Raw genomic sequence first — 19,966 nt, 5'->3', positions numbered from 1 at the left:
CCATCTCATCCTACTGGGATTGGCCTGTCCCACCTGTGTTGGCAGAGGAGGCATGCATGGGCCCCTTTGACAGGGTCCAGGAGAAAAGCCTTCTTTGCCATCGTTCCTGCCCTTTGGAACATCTTGTCCCCTGATGTAAGATTGGCTCCCACTTCCCTGGCCTTTCACAAGAGCTTAAAGAATTGACTCTGCCAGTTGGATTGGGGCTCCAATGGAGGGGTTTCATATTGGATGATAGAGTAATAACTGATCCCATCTCTCCCCCTGCTCATTCTACTCCCTCCTTCCCCATCTTTGAAGTAGGGCTATGTATTTGTATTATGTATTTCTGTATTTTTGTAGTATTTTGTTTATATAGTTTTATCTTTTTAGTATTATAAACTGCCCAGAGTTACCCTGTAATAAGATGGGCAGCTGATAAATTTAGTGAATAAATGAATGAATAAATAAACAACAAAACCATATATACACATCAAAATACTTGGAGCAACATTCAGAAACTACAATATAACAGTGCCATCTGGATTAGGGTAAACTAAAAGCCTACCAACGGGTTGTTGCTGGGTTTTTTTTTTTTAGTTGGGTGGACTTAACAAATCCCAAACTAACAAATAAGTACAGAAGAGCTCTCTCTTCACTATCTTGCAGAACATAATCATTGTCAGGATAAGTTTTATCTCATGGTAGAAATAGTAGATCTGTTCTACCTTTATGAATCATTATTTGGAAGAGATTGTTTTCATTATTTTATCATACCATATTTTTATTTGCTGTATTATTGAAGTCTGTTGAAGTAGACAATATGGTTATGTGGAGTTGTATGGAAATAATAGGGAACACCACAAACCTACTGTGCTGCTGCATTCAGGACCAGCTGAAGCTTCTAAATATTCTTTAAGGGCAGTCCTACGTATAGAGCAATACCATATCCCATCCAAATGGGAGATGACTAAGTCATGAATCACTGTGAGCAAGGCCCCCATTCCAGGAATGGGCACAACTAGTGCACAAAATAAAATTAAGCAAAAGTTCCCCCTAGCTGTATCTCTACCTGCTCTTTAAGAAAAAAAACAAAACCTGTGAGTTCAGGGGGATTTTCAAATTGCATACAACTCTGACTGGGAAGTACAACTACATTTTGCCACAGTTGAGTTGAAGCCTGTTGTACCCCATTCAAATCCCCAGGCAATGCCCTCTAGGCATTGGCCTTGGCAGAATAACTGGTTGACCCAAGATGAAGGGAAGATTGGAGACTGCATGAAAATTATTTGGCAAATCTGAGTGACTTTGTTGGCAAAATGCTGCTGAAATTGAACACAGAAGCTCGGTTGGGGCTTGTTGACAGTTATTCCCCAAGAGGAATGTTGAGATGTGGAAAAGTGGAGATGTTTCATCCTTATTATCACCATGGTGTAGGTAGGCCTGAACAGACCTGTGGTTAGTCAGATTCATCTTTTGACTTCCTCTACTGACAAAGGACTCATCTTCTGCTTCACTTCCCACAGTTCCTTGATGAAACAGAGACCCAAGTGCCTCTCCCAGAAGAAAGAGAGTGCTTGAGCCCACTCTCATCAAGGGTCCTTTTCTTTTACAGGGTTTCAACAGAAATGCCTTCCAAATCACAAGAAAACTCCCCAGTTGCTTCCCAGAATCCATCTGGTTCTACAAAGAACCTGAAGTGAGCCATCAGAATCAAGCTGTTTGTGTTATTGACAGAGCAGAAGGCCGTTCATCTTACCCAAACCTAGTAATGATCTAGTCATAGCAAAGGAGGCGTAACAATTTCCTCTTGCTCTGCTCTGCAAGACAAACAAGAACTAACACGTGTTCTGCCTGTATAGCTTGGACCCAAGATTATATAAGACAAGCCCATGGTTGCTTTGGTGGTCATGAATGAATCATGTAAGATAATTCCATTTAAGAAAATAGAATGCTTCGTTCAAATTCCTGTAAAGAACAAAGTGCTTTGATTTTGTAAATGAATAGATGGAACCCAGTTCCACATCCTTTCTCTGATTCATATTCTTCCCCTAAATATGGATTCTCCCTGCCCCGCTAAGCGGTTGACAAAATGCTTCCTGTAAAATTGGAAATCACCTACCCAGGGAGGAAAATTATCATGGTGAGATAATTGCAGAATTATGCTATGTTTGAAATGGCCCCACACCCTCCATTCTTACTGGAATTCTATTTTATAGGATTTGATTGACTATCTAACAAATGGTGTTTTTTTTTTGGATATCCATACTAAAATGTTCAGACAGTCTGCAAACCTTTGAGTATATTTCTAGGTACATAATACTTGGTATGCTCCATTAACCAGAGTGGGATTTCTTTCTGGGTAAACCTGCATGGGATTGAGTAGCATACCTCACTGCTTTCAAAATTCGGGCTTCATGCTGCCACTGAAATTCATGAAACCGATTTACTCCTTAATTCTGAGCTTCTTGGTAAGGAAAGGCAGATTTATACATTCACAATATCATTCCATTTTTAGAAATACTTGATTTCCTCAGGAATTCTTCTTGAACATCAAGTCTCATGCTAATTCTCTTGTGACCAATGCTATACAAGGTGAATGATAGCATTCACAAGGTGCTATTCAACAGGAATTCAACACGTCCAAACTTTGTGTGTCTGATAGCTCATATGGGGTGGTGAGGGAATAATGTTGCTATTTCCAGAGGAAAGGATGCACCAGGTGGAGGGCAAAATGGCTATCTGGCTGCAATCCAGAACTTCATCCCTAAATTACCTTATTAGTAATTAGTAGCAAGTTACCAACAAAACAAGCGATAAATGTCTTCTCCTTCTCCTACTCTTTTGCTGGTCCTGTTTGACTTCCACCCATTCTAAAGTGATAGTGGAAGGAAATCTGTGTTAGTCTATGTTGGCAAAAAAACAACCCCAAAGACTGGTAGCATCTTTTCCAGCTAATACATTTTACTAAAAGACATAAACTTCCATGCATCTCTTTCATCATGTGTATAAAGTGGCTAGACTAATGTAGAAATTAAATTGGGGTGGGGTAGAGGAGAAAGGGAAGACAAGATAGGCTGATTATGGAGTTACAGGTTTCATGGGAGGTGGACTACAAATACCTTACCAATTAACAATCGCAATGTGTTAAAAGCCTATTGTTTGCGGAGACTGTGCAAGATTGTAGGAAACCTTTTGAACTCACCAATATGTGAGTTCAACAATTTTACTCTCAATGGTTGAGTTAAAGCCCTGTTTTTTCCAAAACAGTTATTTTGAGATTTGCTATGGAGTGTTGTGGGAGGTTGAAATGTACTACTTTGCCTTTGCTTTGATCCTGATATCAAACTTGTATGCATTACTTCTTTGTTACTTATTTTTCACAATATTTGTCCTATGTACAATCCAGAGGGACATTGGTGGCCAGTGATGACATTATCACATTGGAGAAAGGACATGTGAAGGTGCCTCTAATCTTGTGCATACCTGTTATGGTACTATTGGTATAGATAGACTTGTTCTATAGAAATTGCAGGTCTCTATAGGTGGAGTGGAAGTTATTGAAATCTTGATGGAATTAAATGACAGACTTATTTCCAGGGATCCAGATGACAAAAGTGTCATAAAGGAATTCCAAATTAAAGGAGGGGCTTTCAAGGGATGAAAGTTAAGAAAGAGTTCTAGATTAGCTTTGAAGATTCTGCCATACATAGAAGTCATGTGGATGCCTGGGACTCCACCACTGATTTTCAAGAACATGTTATTACTAATGGTGAAGTAATTAAGGGCAAATACAAAATCACAGAGTCTGGTGGCATACTGTTTGGTATCAGTAATGAACTTCTCAGTGGCTTGGAGTTTATGTATGTGGGAAATGTTGGTAGATAATGCCTTCATGATAGCTAAAATGGTGTTCTTATAGAGATTGCTCATAGAGTTTAGCTTTCTTAGGTAGATTATGCTATCTCTTATGTAGTATGTAGCAATAGCATTTAGGCTTATATGCAGTCCTCTCTCAGTGGTATACAGAGTCAGCACATTGCCCTCAACAATCTGGGTCCTCATTTTACCGATGGATGGAAGGCCGGGTCAACCCTGAGCCAGTCAGGATCGAACTCCTTGCAGTGAGCAGTAAGTTAGCCTGCAATACTGCATTTTAACCACTGCATCACCAGAGCTCATGTACCTAAGCATGCTGGTGGTATAATGTTTGAATATAGGACCCATGAATACTGATTCCATTTGTGATAGTTCTAATGTCTGAAAAAATGGAATGGGTTGTCTAGTCTGCATTATTTTGGGAAGTAAATAGAAGAGGTCTGGTTGGGGATTCTGTTTCCGTGTAGATATGATCTGTATGTCTTTAGGAGATTCTTTCATTAGATTCTATAGTGCTCTCTGACATTGTAGTGAGATATGAGGGGTGAAGTTGGCAGAGTGCAGTGTTGGAATGTTGCTCCTTAGCTTCCCTGAGGTAACTCACCTTCTTTATGAGGACAACCACCCCTGTTTGTCAGCTTGTTTGATTATGATGTTGTTATTATTCCTGAGGCCTCTGATGGTATCTTGTTCTGCTCTACTGAGATTGTTGTGCATAGAATTCTTTTTTAACTGATGATTGTGGCTTTAGTGTGTTGGCAAAAAAATTCAACATAAAAATCCAATCACTATTTCACATATTTGGGGGCATGTACACATTTTTAAAATGTATTTGTTGGAATTTGGTGCAATCTGTAGTTGTATGCTGTTCCAGGAAGTGCTGGAGTGAATGGGACTCCAAGTGTGTTATACTGTACATCAGGTGAAAGGAGCAGTAGAACATAGAACAAGAAAGTTGGAAAGAACCTTGGAGGTAATCTAGTCCAATTCCCTGCACAAGCAGGGGAGTCTATCCCATTTCAGACAAAGTGACTAGTCTCTTCTTGAAAGCTTCTAGGGATGGGTACCCACAACTTCTAAAGGCAAGATTGATTGTACTCATGGTTAGGAAATTTCTTCTTAGTTCTAGGTTGCTTCTCTTCTTGATTAGTTTTCATCCAATGGTTCTTGCCTTGCCTTGGTGCTTTGGAAAATAGTTCGACCTGTAGAAATACCGGAAATAGTTGCCCTATAGAAGTAAGCCCTGAAGAAGTATTTTATCCAGTTTTGTGAGTCTCAGAAATGTAGCTCTCTCTCAACACATTTACTTTGCAGAATTGGAAACAATGGGAAGAGGTCGTTCTTGGTTTATTCCCCTTTCTCTTTTACAAACCTGTGATTAAAATGCTGCATGGGAACCTGTATCTTCCTTATCATCCTTAGTGTGCACCGCTGAACTTTTAGCCTCAGATGGAGCTCAGATGAACAAGATAAAGTTAATTGAGCACCGATAAGTAATAAGTAGACTTTGTTTGTTTCAGCCAGATACTCTTTTGGTAGGCAGACGGGGAAGATAATGAAGCTGCTCCATTGTCATTTTTCACTCTGCTTTTCCGCAGTGTGAAAAGGGATATAGCAGACTGACAAACAATATTCCTCTAATCTGAGAATGTGTGCATAACCCATGGCCCTGAGCACTCTTTATGGCTCCTTTATTTTCCGCACATAACTTCATGCTTTCCCACTGCTTCTAATGTTCCTGAAATGGTTTATATCATCATGAAAATATAATTTCCTTTATGGGTTAAACATGAATCTTTCTCACAGTCCATCAGGGTTAAAATTCCCAATGAGGCAGGAGATGAAGTTAGTGTTTGCTCTGGCTGGTGCTGCTTTAGAAAGCAATAATTATCTTTTCAAGTTATCTTTACATTTTTACTCTACCTTGGAGCCATTTGTACCGCTTCTGAGTTTACAGCTTACTGTTCAGATACTCATGTGTAGCGTTTAATAGATTGATGGAAAAGAAGGGCATAAATGTTTTAAAATAATATTTACAGTACTATTTAGTAGCGTTTTAGCTGCCATTCAAAACTGTCTTGTCTGAAAATCAGCTTCTTTGAAGCCACTCATTTTGGTAATATTTACTCAGTGGAGATGCACACTAAGGAGATTGTCTAAAGCAACTAGTGCCTTCCAGATACATACTTCAATTCCCATAATCCACTGGTCAGCAAGATTCTAGGAGCTGGAATCTACCACTTACAGATCTTCAAGTCTAGTTTTAAGATTACTTTTTGTGGCAGAGCTAGATCTAAGAATTAAAAATTTCACAGTGTCTCTCATATTAAAATTCTATATCTAATGTACTCAGGTTCTGTTGTCTAAAAGTACTTGCTATATTGTAACCTTAAACACAGCACTAGCTCCTTCATGCTCCTTGTAGATGTTTACTACCTGCTATTAACAGGGAACATCATTCAGAGCATCATCCAGGCAATTAAAATGGCCATTTTTTCAACTGGATAGATGAATTTATCAAGGGAGTGATTTAGCTTACAGCAGTGAATTCCATTGCAAGAGGTCCAGAAACTTAAAAAAGGAAAGGAAAATTAGAAGACTTGTACAACCAGGCAATGGGTGGAGACAACCAAAGCCTGGAAAAGTCAGTGCACAAAAGAGTGGTTCTGGCCTCTCAGGTGTATTTTTTTAAGAAAAGGTTATCTTGACTTCCTATTTTAGTGTTTGTATTGTCAACTTTATAAATGCAACGTCCTTCTGTTATCTTATATTTTATACCATCCATTAAGGACATCATTAACTATATGATATTCAGGTAGTCCTTGACTGATGACCACAAGTGAGCCCAAAATTCCTGTTGTTAAGTGAGACTTTTGTGAAATGAATTTTGCCCCATTTTACAATGTTGCTTTCCACAGTTGTTAAGTGAATCCCTGCAGTGGTTAAGTTACTAACATAATTGTTAAGTGAATCTGGCTTCCCCATTGACTTTCCTTGTCAGAAGTTGACAGAAAGTGATCACCTGGCCTCAGGACACTGCAGCCATCATAAATAGGAGTCAATTGCCAAGCCTCTGTGACCATGGGAGATGCTGCAACCAGTTGTTAGAGTTAAAAATGGTCATAAGTCCCTTTATTCAGTGCTACTGTAACTTTGAATGGTCACTAAATGAACTGTTAAAAGTTGAGCACTAGCTGTAGATAACTATACAGAGAGAGAGAGAGAGAGAGAGAGACAGAGAGACAGAGACACCAATGGTGGGATTCAATTTTTTTTACTACTGATTCTGTGGGCGTGGCTTGGTGGGCATGACATGGTTTGGTGGGCATGGCTTGGTGGGCATGGCAGGGGAAGGATACTGTAAAATCTCCATTTCCTCCCCACTCCACTAACCTGCTTTCCAGCTCTGTTCTCCTGTGCAGGGCAACAAAAGAAGACCCAGCCGATCAGCTGGGACCCGGGAGGCAGAGAATAAATGGGGGCGGGGCCAGTCAGAAGTGGAATTTGCTGGTTCTCCAAACTACTCAAAATTTCTGCTGGAGAACCAGTCAGAACCTGCTGAATACCACTTCTGACACACACATATAGTATCTATATCAGTGGTGTCAAACCTGATTGCATCAACAGGTATTGGGATGTATTGGGATGTTTTTTCCCTTCGCGGAGCCAGGGTGCATGTGGTTTGTGTGGGCCCACGGATGCCAGTTTGACAGGCCTGGTCTATACTTACACACACACACACACACACACACAGAGAGAGAGAGAGAGAGAGACAGACAGACAGACAGACAGACAGACAGACAGACAGACAGAGACAGAGAGAAATGGCAGTTTAGAAATAGGATAAATAAATGAATGAGTGAATGAATAAATAAAATAAAATAAAGAAAATGATACAAAGAGCCTAAAATATACTCTAGAAAATTGGGAGACCACATAAAGCAGTTCTGAAAACTGCATAAGGGTTACATGAGAGAAATGAGAAAATACATTCCTATGATATTCAAATCTATCCCTGTGTATTTAAAATTAAAACAATGACAAAGTAACAACAAACTAAGGAAAGATATAGCGACAGGCAAATTGGACAGGCCAACATTTCTGGCCTTCATTCTTAAACATATTCTCACTATCATTCAAATATTTTAAAGATTTTTCTGGAGAATATAGTTTTCTTAATTTTTTTAATTTGTAAAAATAATTTTCACACACATTATGATTAAACACCCACTCTGGCATAGCATCTGAGCTCCTGTAATTGTCACAGCAGGACTGTGAAGGAAAAGGCTGAGCAATTGTGCAAAGCTGAGACCAAAGTCGCAATGAATATCAGCCTTATAAAGGTGAGAACAATTAAGCTAATGGTTAAGGTAACACATAGAAGTAAACTAAGAGAAAACAGAAGGAAGAGTATAATTTATAGCTTTCTTCCCCAGCCTGATGCTCTCCACATGTGTTGAGGTTGTAACTCTCCATGCATCTGGAGGGTAATAAATAGGAAAAGATAGATTTATTATATTGCACTACATTATTAATCTGTTATGCTGGTCACAGTATTATCTTTATGACAAATCTTTTATCAGTTATTTTTACATGTTCTAACTGTTGATTAGAATTAAACTTTCTGTAAAGTTCCTACAGTTTTTTTTTCCTTGCCAAATTATATTAAATGGTAGTACTGGGAAACAAGGCCCTTTCTGGGCCATGAGTCATGCAACAGTTTCAGGATATTAAGAGCATATGCAATTGTTAAGTTGGCACTGTAATTAGATGGCCGTCATCATATTGTGGCACTTGCTACAATTTTATTATACCAGTAACTGTTTATTGCTACTGTTGGAACCTGAACAAGTGATTACCTTCTGTTTGGTTATTGAAGAGGATCTGTTTTGATGGTATTTTGGATGGAATCTAAGAAATTTCCGTCATTGTCTCTCCATTGTCTCTCCCTGCACACCAATGGCAGATGCAGTGTGTGAGACTATGCCGAAGCTTGCTTTAGGTAAAGATGAAACAGGCACATAAGCAAAGCCAGGAATTTTGTCTAAAAGATCCCTTCAGGGAGGTAGTTAAGAGGGAAACAAATCGTTCAGAAACAAAGGAGGTGGGGAAAGTCACCTGAACTAGACAAAGAAAGTTGGGCATAGACCACCATAGAAAAGCATCAATATTAACTAAACATTTATTAGAGATCATATGATTGCATATGCTTCTGCTACAAAGAAAGGACAATTAGTTAAAAGTCTTCAGAGGGGGAAAAAAAACACCTTCCTAGAGATTTTAACTTTTCATACTGAATGATGCAGATAATTCCTTGCTGATACATTTTTTACTCTCTATTAAATATGCATATAATAACATGTATATAGCAGAAACAGAATATCGATTACACAGTACTAAAAACTAAGACTGAGAAAAGGGGCAGAATTATAAACTTTAAGTTTTTATAAAAAGTATAAACTGTAAGCTTTTAGATTTAAACATTTTAGATGAAACACATAAAGCCAAATCTTTTCATTCTAATATAGGTGGGAAAGTGAATAGAAATGCTGTTTCTGTGGGTTCATCTTGAAAACTGTTGTTCAGTCCCACGGATATTCTGGCAAGTGTCTTTCTTGCCATTTAATTCAAGTAACCTGCTGTTGGGTTGCTTGATCTTGGTATCATTACCACTCACGAAGCTCCATCATACAGTAGTTAGAGGTTTTAATTTGGAATGCTGTGTTTCTATAAACCATTGGAACTAAAACGTGAAATTATTTTTCTTAATCTTAAATTGAGATTAATACAACAGAAAATTATCTTTCGCCTATTTTAGATACTCCAGGGAATGTTTAATGAAGGCTGGAAGCAAGTGCCATGTGGCTAAAAATGCAGTTCACAGCTTAGAGAATTCATAAGTTTCATTAATGTGATTTGCAGTTCTACTGTTGTAGTCTGAAATCCATGCAAATGTTAATATGATTATACATCACTCATTGTGGCTTAAAGTTGCATATATTCTACTTGAATGAGTCCCCAGGATTTTCAGCTTCTCAAGATGTCAAAATAAATCTAGCGCTGCAGTGAATGGCTGATACATATGATCTGTCAACATTTGTATGATCTGTCAATCTTTGCAATTTTTTTTTCTTTTGACCAAGGGGCAAAGAAGAGACTTTTGAGCAAGTTGGTGAAATTTTGGGATTTTTTTTTTTTAATCATGAAATCCATGTCTCGATCGTCTATCCATTTTGGGGACAGAGTAATTTTAAACATCACATTTTATTATTTCTGTATACGTAGTTTTTCTTTTCAGTTAGTTTGATGCAATACAAACATAGCAAAAATTAAACAGCATACAATTATCTCTTCATAATATAAAAAGGACATGGAAGAAGTCTGCAGATATATAAATATACGGAAAACAGAAACCACAGTGCTCTGTCACATTACATCTGAGCTATTCAAATTGTGAATGACATGATCAATGTCATTTAAGGAATGATGATATATGTGTAAAATGATTTTGTGGTTGTATTTGAAATGCATTTAAGTCTTTCCTATTTGGGATTCAGTATACAGGGAGTACCAAAATGCAGATGTATAATAATTTTTATTATTATTTAACATGCATAAATTTAGGCATTTGTAGATCTTCTTTCAATATCTTCCCCTTCTTCTATATTTCTCTTTAAAAAATCAGCGAAAATCTCCTGATTATGCTTTTTTGCATATAATCTTTTGGACAGTTGGCAAATTACCCAGCAGGCTTTGCTAATCTGCATGTGGTCTGTTTAGATCTTCTCCAAATATTTTAATGTCTTCTATCTATGTGTTGTCCCATATCTACAGTTGGGCAGAGACAAAACGCCTATTCTGATGTACTATATTGATATGTTCCAATTAGTTATGTGGGTCGAGCATGAAAGCAATGTAGGTCACACAATTCATGCAAATGGCCTCAAAGTCTACCAGTTTTTTCTTCATACTTGTTCAGATGCTACTTTAAGAGATTCAACCATAGGGAGACTCTATGATGTAAAATTTAGAAGATTTGATCCTACCATAATTGCAACATCATAATAAAAAGAGGCTAAAGGTGAAGACAAGAACAAAAGTGAAACCAACAATCAATTGACTGTTGCAGGTTGAGCCATAATGGAAAATTTATTCTTAGGTCTTTCTTGTTTCACCCCATCCTGTAGAATCTTTTCATCTCCTTGTGTTTTGATTTAATACGATCCATTAATATCCATTGTGAAGATATTAGGATAAGGAGATCTTCAATGCACAACATTGGGGGAAAGATATTAGAGAATTTGTATTTGCACTTTGTTTGATGCCAAAGATTTAAATGTGATTGATTTCCTGAGATCACCAGGCTGAACAGAAGGTCGAGTTAGATTTTGTATAAAGTGGAATGTAAGCAATTGCTTCAATTAAGAACCAGATTGTTTTATTTTACTTATGTTAATATATCTTTACATGTGTTTTGGTATACTATTATGAACTAAACAGAAAAAAGAATATTTGTACGAGAGATATCAATTAACTTACTTCCATCAAAAAGAGATCAAGACGTCGGGCTGATGTTGTCTCATCACTGGAAAACTTGAAAGCTCTTTCATCCATTGTTTTCTTTTGTAGACTTGTAACTATTGCTTGAAAATTAAATGAATGAATATGAATATGAAGCTGTGAGTTTATCAAATAACTCCTTTGTCAAAACAAAGGAAATAAAAATTAATAATTTCTAAACAATCCTTTATCTCTATGTGGTCAATTCTCCTCAACGTTAAAAATCCAGAGGAAAAAAATGCATACTCCTGGCAACACAATTCCCCTGCATATGTGGAAAACCCCTACCTTGGTTTATTTCTGTGTGACTCCCTTTTCCTTTCAGATTGATAGGCATTCAGCCACCCATTTCCCATTACAGGAAATAATCTATATATACAAACTGGGGAGAGATAAGAGTCTTAACTTTATAATTTTCTATCATATCTCATAAATGTAGTTATCAGTAGCAACCAGCAACCCGATTGACTCAAGACAATGGAAAGCTCTCTTTTTAGAGGATAATACTACTCATTTTATTTCTTTCTTTCCTTTCATGAACATCTAAAAAAATTATCAACAGTCACTTTTAATATTTTTTGAATAAAGCCATTCGATTGAAACCCTCTTTAAAGGCCCATATTGTGCTTAGCCTTTCTTTGAATAGCTTTGTTGCATGTTGGTGCTTTTTAAATGTGATTTTCTGTTCTTGAAAGGGCTTTTGATTATTACTTCTCTAAAGGTGATGGAAAGGTGAAAACGATAATTAAATCTTATCTCAAGTGTAATTTTATGATTATATACTACGATACCCCAGAACGATAGATTTGAAATTGTTGTGGGCTATGAGCAGCTCCCCAGTGTAAAGCTGTTGGGAAAGTGCTAAAACATGACTTTGTAGTCCAATTATTTTTATATCACCATTTGAATGATTTTCCCACTCTCTGGATCATCTCAATTCTTCTCATCCTCTTCACTGGTGTAATTAAGTAATTAAAGGACAACCACATGCTCTTGTATTGTGTTCATCATCAAGTTTCCATGGAGCTGACAAAAACCAGGGAAATGTCACACAACTACTCACTTACCCTTTTATGTCTATTTACTTTGAAATCAAATAAATGAGAGATTCTTCTTTCATTTGTTTGGCAATGGCTGCAGTCTAAAAGATCAAATTTAATTTGGTATTTACTCTGCTATTCTCAGAAGTTTAGACTGTGACTGCTGTTCTACAAATTACACCCACAGCTATGGGATAAAACTATAGTGGAGTCACTGCCAAAAGAGGTGATGGAGGAGGAAATATTCCAGTGCTATCTTTTTTTCATCTGGAAATGGGTTTTAGAGGGCTTTGAGGCTGGCATGATTCAGCTTTTTGCCTCCTTTCTTCTCTTCCAAATTTGTTTCTGATCCAATAGTTTGCCATTGTATTGGTGTGCTACTAACAAATCAGTATAGGGATGAGAGCAAGTTGAATGTACCCATTCCACATTTGAGCATACCAGGTTCCACTTTCTTAAAAGAGGCAATCATCTTTTTCCAACTTCAGGATGTCAGCACGGCAAAATATAGTCTGCATGTATAATATAGTCTCTGATTGGTTTTAAAGGTTGACAGTGGCTCATTAAGAATATAACTCCTCATTTAATAGACCCATGACTCTCTGTGTCCACTAAACAGCTTCCTCTGGAAACTCACTGAGTCCATCAGTTGCCTGGGGTAGGCCAATCAAATAGGGTCCATGTCCCAGAAATTGTGTGCGTGTGTGTGTGTGGGGGGGAGATCATAGAGAACCTTTGGATCAGGTCCATGGTTGCCATGTTGGCCATGAATTCTCTAGCTGTCTCTAAGTTTGGACCAAAAGCAGGTAGCTTGAAAATCATGGAGTCAAAAAGCTCGGGTGAGGATGATGCCAGGCTGCAGGGAAGAACATAAGTGAGCAGCAATCCCAACTGGTTCCTATGTCTTCATCTTGCCAAGAATCTCACAGCCATCTATTTCTGGTGCAGTGCACCTAAATATTACCAGAGACTCCCAGATAACAACATCTATTCTCACTCTTGATGCAAAGTCACAGCTGGTGCCACTCTCCCCTCCCTTGCATGCCCTACCAGGTTTGATTATACTTGTTTGATGATATAGATCTGTGATGGCGAACCTGTGGCATGCGTGCCGGAAGTGGCACACAGAGCCATCTCTCCAGGCATGCCAGCCATAGGCCATTGCTGTACTGGGTTCCAGCATGCATATACGTGCCAGCTAGCTGGTCTTCGCATATACGGGAGCACCAGAAACCAGAAGCTGAGTTTCTGGTTTCCGGCATGTGCATGCAAGCTGGACAGCTGGTCTTTGTGCATGCATGCATTCCTGAAACTGGAAGACCAGGTGGCTGGTGTGCATGTGCATACCTGAAACCAGAAGCTCAGCTTCCTGGCATGCGCATGTGTGCCAGGGAGTTGCTCTTCCAGTTTCTGGTGCTTCTGCGCACACACATGCACGCTCCTGTTTTGGCACTTAGTGCCAAAAAGGTTCGCCAACATTGACATAGATCATCCATTGTGGATGAGGTGAGCTTTATTATAGACCAACCTAGCATTAAGCAGCAATAGTCAGATATTGGGGCTACTGAAGCTTTGGAGACAAGGTCTTGGGGCTGAGCATAGGGAGATGGAATGTGATATCAGTCTTAGATACCAAGGCCATCTTCTTCACAGGCAATTTGCCCCTGGTCTCTTGCAGTATCTCCCCATGCTAGTCACCATTGCAGTATTCTACTCTGCCCTGCCCCCACTCACTTTCAATTAAAATGGCTATCCTTCCTAAATGTTATTTATGTAAAAATGTTATTTAGGTTTGATACACTTCACATTTCCTTGTATATTATTTGGTGTTACACATCAGAAAGTATTATTTCTTCAGGCATACTGTTAAAAAGGAATACTTAGAATCAGACAAACCATACATATAAGTAAAATATATAATGAAGTTTATTGGAATGAAGTACTGGTAAAAGATTTATCTTTCATTATTCAGAACTCAAAAGATGCTTGGTACAAACTGAATTGGTGTCAAATTCTAAGTCTTCTAGGTCAATACCATCGCTTCCTGAAATTAAGAAACTAACAACACATTTATTGTAGAAGTTTGGAAAAAGTTTTTCCTTCCTTCCTTCCTTCCTTCCTTCCTTCCTTCCTTCCTTCCTTCCTTCCTTCCTTCCTTCCTTCCTTCCTTCCTTCCTTCCTTCCTTCCTTCCTTCCTCCCTTCCTCCCCAAATGAAGGGGATAAATACAGTAAGCAGATTTCTAAAATAGAACCTGACTAAAGGAAAATATCAGTCTTTTAAGGGCCTTGCCGTCTTCTATTAGTATGTCCTCATCTGTCTCAGAACTCTTGAGTATCTTTTCTCTTCAGGTGGAAGAGGAGGAAGAGGAGGAAGCAACAACAGGAAACAGGAAGCTCTTGGAGAAGCTGGTGCTAATCAGACCAGGTTTTTTTGGGGTGTGTGTGTGCTAAAGTGATGAATCACAGGTTTTGTCTCCTCCTCCTGTGCGAAGTCAACATTGCTTTTTGTTATTCTGCCAGAGAGGATACTCATCCATTAGCATCTTTGTTCACTTTATTCACTCTGAGTCCTAATAATGACCCTCCCTCATAATATTTGATCATATACATCTTTTGATAAGGCCAACCATATTTGAAAGTTTTTAAAAAGTAACTTTTCTGAAAGAGTTATATTGAAAATATAAAATAAAATTTATTTTATTACTTTATTTATTTTATTATAAAATACAAATATAATGATTTATGGATTTGAAGATCAAAAAAGAGATGGACTAAGTGAGTTGAAGGGATTTTTTAAAATAAAATTTAAGAGGGAGGGAGGATTATAATTGTAATTATCTATTGAGAAGATCTGAAATCATATTTCATTAGTTTCTTTTCTTGTACTTTCCTCTTCCTTTTCTTTTTTTTTTCCTTTTAGATTTGACTTTTACTGTACGTAAAATTCTAAATAAATATAAATTAAAAAGGGATTTGAAAGAGAGCTTGGGATCCAAATTTTAATCAGAATTGGAGTAAGGTTAAGGCATCAGACTAGAAACTGGAAGATTGTGAGTTCTTAGACCCAAAGTCAGCTGGGTGGCCTTAGACTAGTCCCAGCCCTAGGAAGGGGGCAATATCAAGCCACTTCTGAAAAACCTTGCCAAGAAAACTGCAAGCACTTGTCCAGGCTGTTTCTGAGAATCAGGCGTGATTGAATGGAAGGGAAGAAAAGAATGGCATATACAGTTCTTTCAAAATCTGTTTCGGAACATTGTCAAAAATTAACTATATGAAGAATTTGTAAAGAGAGATGTACTCCCTTAAAACTTCATTAAGCCAATCAAAGTCTTTTTACATTGGGTTGTGGTATACATGTGATCAAAGTAGCACAAATTACTATCTCTGATGGCAGTGCTTATTCCATTACTGTACTTTGAAAGTTTTTGAGGAAATTGCAAGACAGGCTCTTAATAAAATGTAGCTTTATTGTTCATTTTCCCCAGGGTATATTAAATTATGCAGCATAAGAGATTAATCTCTCTCTGGTAGTTTTCTGCTAAAAGTCACAGTAGCAAAGCAGTTGGAAAATACAGTACATGTTTTCTGAGTATGTTTTGGTACACTGCATACACTCTTAGCTGTAGGCAACCTGTAAGGCAATCACTAGAGTAGAGATCCTAGCTTGCTTAAAATAGAGCAAGCATGCTTGGGATAAAACTGGACTTTGGTGATGCTTCCAGCATATTGATAGTGTTCTTATCTTAAGTAGGGGATAGTACAAGTGGCATAGGGGTGGCTAAGGCTGGAAACCTACACCACATATTCTCTATCTTATTAAAAAGTATTATATGAAAATCTCAATTGACCGAAACTATTCTTGACAAAAGAAGTCCAAATCTATTATTCCATCTGGTGTCAGTCATGGCATATAGACGACTGCAACTTGGAATGTTAAGAGGAGTAAGTGCTAAAGTACATGCATGAATGAAAGAAAATAAAAGAAAGTAAACTAGACATGTTATGTGCCTGTGACAGTTTCATTATATCGATATATTTTGAAAATTTCTATCATTATTAACAGAGAGCTGCACTGAATCTCTTGTTTAAAGGACCGCATGCTTTCATTTGTTATTTAGTTGTTGTTCATTGCACATATAGATCTCATTTTTCATATTGACTTATATGTTCCCCTCCCATTTAATTACATGAACTATTTAGGATGCTACAGTGGTAAATTTCATGGCAATCACATGAATGAATGAATGAAAAAAAAAAGATATGCTTCCGTAAAACTAACTGAAAGTGAAGGCTGCAATAGTACTGAATTTGATTAGATCCTAGGGAGTAGAGTTGACAAATACGTGCAGAGCTTGAAAGTGTAGTTTTAAATATGAATGATAGGACTAACCTGTGGCATATGTCAGAAAGTATAAGTTGATTATACTTAAGCTATTATGGATGCATATGAAAGGAGGAATCCCTAAAACGGTGGTAGTTGCATGTTAGTGTCTTAATGGAAGAAATAGGAATGAATTTTGGGAAAAACTGCAACATGTTAAATGAATTCAGTCTACAGGAAAACTTATTCTGCTAGGTAACATGGGCAGGAAGAAGATGGGGAGTAGAGAAAGAATTATTTGACCCTGAAGATACCAGAAAATGAGAAAAGTGGTATATGATGGAAACAAAGCTTTAAAATAAATAAATGGAATGCTTAGCAAATGATTCAATATTGATCAGGAAATAAAATAAGGATGTGTAATATCCCATTGGTTGTATTTATGTATAAACACATAAGGAATGCTTGTGATGTTAGAAGTATAGCGTTTGGAGATGTGCAAATGAAGCTATGGTTGAAAACTAAATTATTGATAGCATATGTTATATTCTATGATGAATCAAAGAATATCAATCTGAAAATTAATGTATCAAAGACCATGATAATTATATCTGACCAGAGAAATGGAATGAATAATTGCAACTTATATGCATGATGATAGTTTAGAGCAAGCAGAAGAATTTTGGTAGATCAGCAGAATGTTTACTAAAGTTGGGCAAATGTATGATAGTGGTCAGTATCTGTTGAAAAGAATATATATCAGTCAAGAAAGTGTTAATGGGTTTGTATAACAGTGTGTTTCTGCTCACTTTGTTATAGGGAAGTGAGAGTTAGATATTTCAGGAGAAATATAAACACAAATTGAATGCAGAAGGAATGGGTTATTTAAGAAGTGTCTGTGGTGAAACAAGAATAGGACCAACAATGAATGGGTGCTGAATGAATGTGGTTTGTACACAAAGGCGAGCATCCAAGATGAAAGAAGTACATTAATGTGGTTTGGTCCTATAGAGAGAATGAATGAGGATCAAATTGCAAACAAAGTTATGAAGGACGAGAGAATGAGTTGAAAGGAGGGGGAAGAACAAGAAAGACATGGTTGGATAGAGTTGATGAGACCTTCAAAAAGAGAGAGGTGAGAAGTTTGAAGAACAAAGGACAATGAAGGAGGTATGGATGTGTTGGAAGCAAAGTTAGTTTGGAAGGATAGAATTTTTTTCTCATGCCATGCCCTTAATTTCTTTGACCTACTATTTATTACTCAATTTCTCTGCACTGATAATGTTACTTACTCCAAAAGTATAATAGGGATGCATTTAATGGAAAATAGCTGTGGCTGAAAATTAACACCGCAGCAAAGAATTTTGAAGACTCCTTTACATAAAGATTGTCCTATCTAAATGTCACTAATAGTAATTCCTAATAGATTATAATTTTATATACATATGCCTTGTTGAACAAAATGAATATAGATTTTAAACATTTTATATCATAAGATTATATACTGAGCTATGAAGTTTTTTATTAATTGTCTGTTGTTTGTTGGTAGTAGATTGGCTGGTTCTTTTTAATGTTCAGTGTGTCATAGATCAGTGTATGTTTTAATAAAGCTTTTTTTCCAAAAGACTAATAAAACTGGATCAGACAGGAGCCCAAGTGTTCAATTTCCCTGGCTTCAAATGACCCTCATAAAATAGGTTGATGGAACATAAAATGGAACACATTAGTCACTATAATCATTCTATCTTGTAAGACCAGATGACAAGATATGCAATTGTTAAAGTGAACAAGTCTGGAAGATGATTTTGAATTTACAGCTTACCTGGTCACCAAAAGCTGATTTGGCCTTGGCTGGCATAAGTCCAAACTGTTGACTTTTTTCTTTCACTATCAGTGCATGAAGACATTACTAATTTTAATTAAAAACAATATTTATAGAATATAGAAACTGGGTCATTATATGCATGCATTCATATACATATAAACATATATACGCACAAACACCATGTCCCTCTCCATTTCCCTCTCCCTTAAAATTATGTTCTCAGTATTTGACCACTGATGCTGGTCATCTTGTGTCCCAAAGGCTGGAATATTCTAGAGAAAACAAAGAGGAAGGGATAGTTGGCAGCAGCAGAATTGGTGGTCTTGCTCCACCACGTTTTTTTTTTTTTAGGAGGTCAGGATACTTTTGGTGGGGGAGGGAAGGTTTCCTTCTAGGCAAAAGTATAATAGGGAAAATTGCTCACAGTGTAAAAATAAGAGAGAAACAAAAATACATGAATTGTGGGGAATGAGTGGTCTTCATCACCTGGTGCCTACTGCCTTCAATGGGTTTGCAATATTAGGAGATGTTCTGTTGTTAGTTGCGAAGTCGTGTCCGACCCATCACGACCCCATGGATAATGTTTCTCCAGGCCTTCCTGTTCTCTACCATCCCCCAGAGTCCATTTAAGCTCACGCCTACTGCTTCAGTGACTCCATCCAGCCACCTCATTCTCTGTCATCCCCTTCTTCTTCTTTTGCCCTCAGTCATTCCCAGAATTAGGCTCTTCTCCAGTGAGACCTTCCTTCTCATTAGGTGTCCAAAGTATTTGAGTTTCATCTTCAGGATCTTGCCTTATAAAGAGCAGTCAGGGTTGATTTCCTCTAGGACTGACCGGTTTGATTGCCTTGCAGTCCAAGGGACTCACAGGAGTTATTTTACTATCATGCAAATTTCAGTCCCAAGTCATCAATGAATCAGGCTGAGTGCAAGCCAACATGCAAGTAAGACAAACTATTGTGTTATGGAAGAAGAGAATAGGGCTACCAGATCTGGGATGGAAACAATTCAAAGCATCACTGGGTGGCAGAAAAGAGAGATAAAATCTATTGTTTTGGATGCTACTTAGTGGCCATCTAGATTGGGTAGCCCTAAAAGAGAGCTGGTCTACTTTATTCTTATGCTAGGAGATTTCAGGAAACAAAATAAGACAGAAGTTAGCCATACTTCATTGAATATGAATTGATGGAGATAATTATGAAGACTTTTGGTTCTTTCCTTCAGATGATCAAAACCATGCAAACTTTTATCTACAGGAGTGGTGTCTACAGGTGGATGAACTGAGATACCTCTGAACTGAACATGTAAGAATTTCAGTTATAAGGATAACTGGCTGAGCATATAAGGATACCCACATTAAA

This window comes from Notechis scutatus, chromosome 1, assembly GCF_049901735.1.
Source record: "Notechis scutatus isolate UNSWTSFEM ecotype Mainland chromosome 1, rNotScu1.2, whole genome shotgun sequence".
NCBI classification, from domain to species: domain Eukaryota; kingdom Metazoa; phylum Chordata; class Lepidosauria; order Squamata; family Elapidae; genus Notechis; species Notechis scutatus.
Note: the sequence above shows the minus strand (reverse complement) of the source record.